This window comes from Dermacentor variabilis, chromosome 2 (genome assembly GCF_050947875.1).
Source record: "Dermacentor variabilis isolate Ectoservices chromosome 2, ASM5094787v1, whole genome shotgun sequence".
NCBI lineage: Eukaryota > Metazoa > Arthropoda > Arachnida > Ixodida > Ixodidae > Dermacentor > Dermacentor variabilis.
Window position 1 is genome coordinate 253,752,995 of NC_134569.1, and position 6,000 is coordinate 253,758,994.

Sequence of the window (6,000 nt, forward strand, 5' to 3'; positions counted from 1 at the left end):
AATCGGGATTTTCCTCTCCAGTATCTGGCGCCTTCAACGCTACAGACTCAATTTTATTCAGTTCGGGCGTGCTCTGAATATCAGCTTGCTGCGCCTCTGACCCTTTTTCGTTGTTTGATAACGTCGGCCCCGCAACTACCGCCTTTGCAGCGAGCTCCCGAACCTTCGATCTGGTTAAGGCCTGAACACTAGCTTCACCAAACAAAAGCCCCTTCTCGCGCAGGAGGTGATCGGACCTGTTTGAAAATAGGTACGGGTACTGGGGGGGCAGCATAGATGACACTGCCGCCTCCGTCTCAAGCGCTCCGAAAGGTCCTTCAATAAGCACTTTTGCTACCGGCAGACACACGCTATGAGCTTCCACGGCTTGCTTGATCCATGCGCACTCGCCCGTGAACATATGGGGTTCTACGTAAGACGGGTGAACTACATCCATCGTTGCTGCGGAATCGCGAAGCACTCGGCACTCTTTCCCGTTCACGAGGAGGTCTCGCATGTAAGGCTCGAGAAGCTTCATGTTCTCGTCAGTGCTGCCTATAGAAAAAAACACAACTTTTGGTGTTGTTTCCGGACACTGCGCCGAAAAGTGACCCGGCTTCTGGCACGTATAACACAAGCGCGCTCGCCTCATCTCGAACCGCTTTCTGCGTTTGGCTGCCGCCGTCTCTTTACGTTTGGTCGGACTGCTTTCGCTCGCATCCGCACTACGCGTGTCCCCCTTTAATCTCATGGGTGTGAACTTCGGCCTCTCAAACTTCGAGCCAAATTCACCCTTTTGACCGTCCTTAGCTCCGCGAGCTCGACGCGTCACAAACTCCTCGGCTAGCTCAGCGGCTTTAGCCACCGTACAAACGTCTGGCCTATCCAAGACCCAGTATCGCACGTTCTCCGGTAACCGACTATAAAACTGTTCTAGCCCGAAACACTGCAGAACTTTATCGTGGTCACCAAACGCTTTCTCTTCTTTGAGCCACTCCTGCATGTTCGACATAAGCCTATACGCAAACTCTGTATATGACTCACTTTTGCCTTTCTCATTTTCCCGAAACTTCCGACGGAACGCCTCCGCAGACAGCCGGTACTTTTTTAGCAGACTCGATTTTACTTTGTCGAAATCCTCTGCTTCCTCTCTATCCAAGCGAGCGACTACGTCGGCCGCCTCGCCGGGTAACAAAGTGAGCAAGCGCTGTGGCCACGTTTCCCGAGAGAACCCCTGCTTCTCGCACGTTCGCTCAAAGTTAACCAGGAACAAACCAATGTCCTCTCCAAGCTTAAACGGCCGCATCAGGTCAGTCATTTTGAACAATACTCGTTCTCCTGCACCGTGTGCCTGACTTCCATTACGAGCGCGTTCCATCTCTATCTCGAGACGCTTCATTTCCAAAGCGTGTTCGCGCTCTTCTTTTTTCTCTTGTTGCTCTCGCTCTTTCTGTTCTTTACGTTCACGCTCTTCTTTTTCTTTTTGCTCTTTAAGTTCGCGCTCCTGTCTTTTTGCAGTCTCTCTCTCTTCAATGGTCTCAAGGCATTCCGACAGCTCGTCATCCTCAGCCTCTAACTCAAGAATAGCCTTTATCAGTTCTGGTTTTCTTAGTTTGTCTGAGACATCCAGACCCAACTCTCTTGCAAGCTCCAACAATTTCGGTTTGTGCAACGACTTCAAATCCATGGCTGCTCTGAATGCTGCTTTCTCTACTGCTTACTATTGTCTTGCCGCAAACTAACCCGGCAGCAACGACAACCACAATTACCAGCTCTGTTTCTGACACTAACAAAAGCCTGGCAAAGCTCAGAAGAAGAAAGTCCCGCACTCACCAAACCTCGCAGCCAAGAGTCCAGCGCAGTCGTTCCGCTGCAGGCAACCAGTCATCCCACAGGGCTCGTTGCACTGCTCCCGGATCGTCGTTGAGCTGCTCAGCATACAGTCAACTGCATCTCTTCGCTGCTGGCCTCCGTTGTCGCGATCTCACCGCTGGCAGACAGTTGTTTGGATCCGACCTGCTGGTACGATCTGTTGGGAACTCGGCGCTGACGCCCGTGGTTGTACCTGGGTCGCAAGCCCCAAGGGTAGCGTTGGCCTGGCGGCCTGGGGTACAACTGGAAGCATCCGAAGGTCCCGGCAAAGCATGAGTCGACTGGTAACAACGAAACAACTTGTTTATTTTAACATCGCAAAGAGTTGGTGGTCAGGTTTGACCGAAGTAGAGAGACGGGAGAGCACTTCACTCAACAGACGAAATCGGAGCCCTCCCTTTTGCGTCCGGGGGCAGCTGTTTTTATACTCTCGCAGTTGAGGGCAAGAAGGAACCCCTCAAAAGACGAGCACGTGAATGTACAATGGGCTAATGGTGACGCACACTGTCGTAGCGATGCCGTAGCACCATGACGAGCACGATCTCGTAGCACCCTGTCGAGCACGATCTCGTAGCACCCTGTTGTAGCGCTGCCGGTCGGGCACAATGACTGTAATGAGAGGATGGTCCCTGCTTTGGCATCGCCTGTTTCGGGCACAATGACTGGAATGAGAGGATGGTCCCTGCTTTGGCATCGCCTGTTTCGGGCACAATGACTGGAATGAGAGGGTGGTCCCTGCTTTGGCATCGCCTGTTTCGGACACAATGACTGGAATGAGAGGATGGTCCCTGCTTTGGCATCGCCTGTTTCGGGCACAATGACTGGAATGAGAGGGTGGTCCCTGCTTTGGCATCGCCGCAGTCGCGCCTGGAAACACCTGCCGATGAGTGTTGCGGCGACGACGATCGGGCCAAAATGTCTGCCGCCCCGCCGCAGTCGCGCCGGCAAAACCACGTGTCGCAGGCGAAACGCAACAATGTTTACGCAGCAGGTATGGCGCCGCTTTTGCACGAGCGAGGTGGAGAAATCATAGTTTCATACAATAATTACTAGAGGGAACTCTGACGCTAGTGTATACAGGAGATGAAACAAGAACGGTTGTACCAGCATTAGAATAATTGGAAGTACATGGATACTGAAAAAAAAAAAGGATTTTCTGGCAGCCAAGCTGAATACACAGTAAATGGAGAACCTTAAAGAGCAAATACAGTTCTCACATTAGATTGATAAAGTGCAGCAGAAATGGAAATAAATCAGTGATACTGTGTCTGTTGGCTTCGAATGCAAGAAACATAAAAACAGGACCTTGCAGCCACGCCACTTTGAATTTCCCGCGTTTGCTATACCTCAGAAGTTTGGCATCGTCCGGTACTCGGGGATAGTAATGGCTTAAAATTAAGATGAACAAGCGTCGGCATAAATTAACAGGATACTTAACCGGGCAATATTTGCGCATAAAACAACTCACGTAGCGAAGCTACTGTCAAATACCCGATGGCGCATCTGCGGGCACTGCGGTTTGGGCGAACAATTCAAAAAGGAATGCGAGTTTCACTTGTTTCACGCCTACTAAGCTAAGATAGAATTTGAGTTTCTGACTAAACTATACTGGATATTTACGCTCCGAATAAAAAGCTGGAAATTTTGTTATGTCACATTGCATACGTATCAAAGTGAGGAAATTGCTTTAATTGTATTCTGCCCAGGCGGCATGTAGCAGCTACCGCTCTCATGCAACAAAAGCGTGAAAGGGGTACTCGCGGCACAGAAAACAAACACATAGAGCGCCAACGTTACGACCCTTGGAGTTGGAACTAAGCACGATCAAGCCAGTTAGTTTTCTAGCCTTCATAACGCCATGAACACGATCAAACATCGAGCAAAACAACTGTCTGCTCTCGAAAATTATTAACGCTTCCATTTATATACCTATAGCTGCCACAAGCAAAAGTCAATGGGCTAGCTGTCCACAAGCCGCAGATTAGACTGACAGCGACACATTACGGTAACGTAAAAGAATTTCCACGCTACGCTGACTTAGCAGCCGCGTGTGCGCTAAGTGCCGCAGTTCTCGTTTGCCGCTCGAAATTCACACCATGATGACGGGCACTGCATCTTTCACATGAAATATTGCACGCTTTGTTCCGGACACATGTTCCATGACACATGTTCCGGCCATAGGAGGGCGAAACGCACTTGCACGTAAGTACATACCTGAAATCCGCATGCCGGAAACCCGTCGACGCTTCCAAGAACGGGGCTTGACTTGGACGTGAGGCACTTCTATCAAATATTTTACATGCGACATGTTTCACACCGACTGCGCGAACACGAGAAAATGCCGCAGGTCGCAATGCGACGCCATGCACCCATGCATCTACCTATGAGCTGCGTGCGCGAACTTGCAGAAAAATAAAACTATGCCAAAGCGGCAGGCGCGAAAGGATGGCGGCTCTCGTTGCGGAGACGAAGCGGACGAAGCAATGAAGCGCGAATGAATGTTGCCAACTGTTGGTTTCGTGTTATGCCGGCGGTGATGGCTTTAGTGGCATGTGTTGCGGCTGTCTAATTTTTTTATTTCTTTTCCCCAAACAGTATAGCTAAGATCAGTTCTTTGTTTGTATTTTTACTGTGTCGTTTGGCATTATCTTTTTGTCTTTTTATGGTATTAAGCGGCCAATTATGGCTTGCCAGATCCGCGCACTCCAGCTACGCGCGCAAATCTCGGAGGCCATAAGACAACGTGTTAGGAAATGCTGTTCTTGTAGTTGTTAACGTTTCATCATTGTTTCTTCAATTGAGATAGAGGGGTAGTGTCCCTTTTCCAGGGGGTGGGGAGGGGGCGATCAAGACAGCATCGCTCAGCGGGGGGCGGGGGAGTAGGTTGGTGTTGGTTGTTATCGCGAAATTCGCGAACCCTGCGATTTTTTTTATAACGTAAGCATTTCTATACTTACCCAACAAGAAAAACCATCCGTCCGTCAGTCCGTACTGCACGATATTTTTTCAAAATAGAACCCGCTGCAGCGAGTGAATTCACCTTCGTGCTAGCTCTCGCTTCAACGCGACCAACGCAATGGCGAGAACACAGCGCTCATGAAGCTTTCAGCTCATGCCGCACTATGCGCTTTTCACAGATCACTTTCGAGATAGGTGTACGCGCGTCTGTTTTCAAAACGAAGCAAACGGTGAGAACACAGCGCGTGAAGTTTTCAGCAGTGGGCACACTCTGTCCACATTGCAGTTCGCTTTCAAGATACGGTTCGCGCGGCCGTGCCACAAGCAGACGCCGCCGGAGAACGGTTGATAATTGTTCGACGCGGATGTGAAGTGCAAAAGTGTGATAACGGCTCAAAACGAACGGAACGTCACCAGCGCATCTGGCCTCGCCACCTGCAGTACTTTGCTTGCGCCATTCACTTGGCGCCGCCGACCACAGCAGCACGTGTCGCCGCAGCGCTGTCGCTTATAGTCGTGGGATCAAGATTCATAACATTGATAACGACATGGACTGCGTGTAGATGAGGAAGAGTCACAATGCTTACGCATACTCACACAAATCCGAGAGGAGTTCCTGTGTGATTTTTTTTACCGGAAATGTGCAGTCAGCGGTGACCCAGAGTTGACAATGCATGTAAGGGGGGTGCGAAGCTTTTCTTTTTATGAGAGTCTTCCCCAGCTCCCAAAGATCTGCCCAAGCTAAGACTTGCTGATGACTGTACATATAGGTGGTTTTTTTATTGTCGCATGTCCTCGAACCGCCACGAATCCTACTGCGTAATGAGAGTAGAGCGGTATTCACGTCCAAAAGGAAATGCAGCCCGTAATTGGGCTGCCTAAGGTTTGCGGCCCGGCGGCAGCTGCCCTCCCCTCCCCCGTTTCCGTTGACAAGTTAGGGGGAGGGGTCTAGATCAATCTTACACCCCCCTCCCCACAGTAGCATAGCCAGAAATTTTTTCATGTGAAGGGGGGGGGGGTCCCAATTGACCGTGGAGGGGGAAGGAGGGGAGCCACTGCCCCCCATAGTAGCAAAAATTTACTGTTAGTGAGCGTTACAAGTACCCGGCGTGCCCCACTTGGCTACGCCGCTACTCGCCTCCCCCCCCCCCCCCGCTATCGACGCAAATCGACCTATCAGAAAGTGTATGA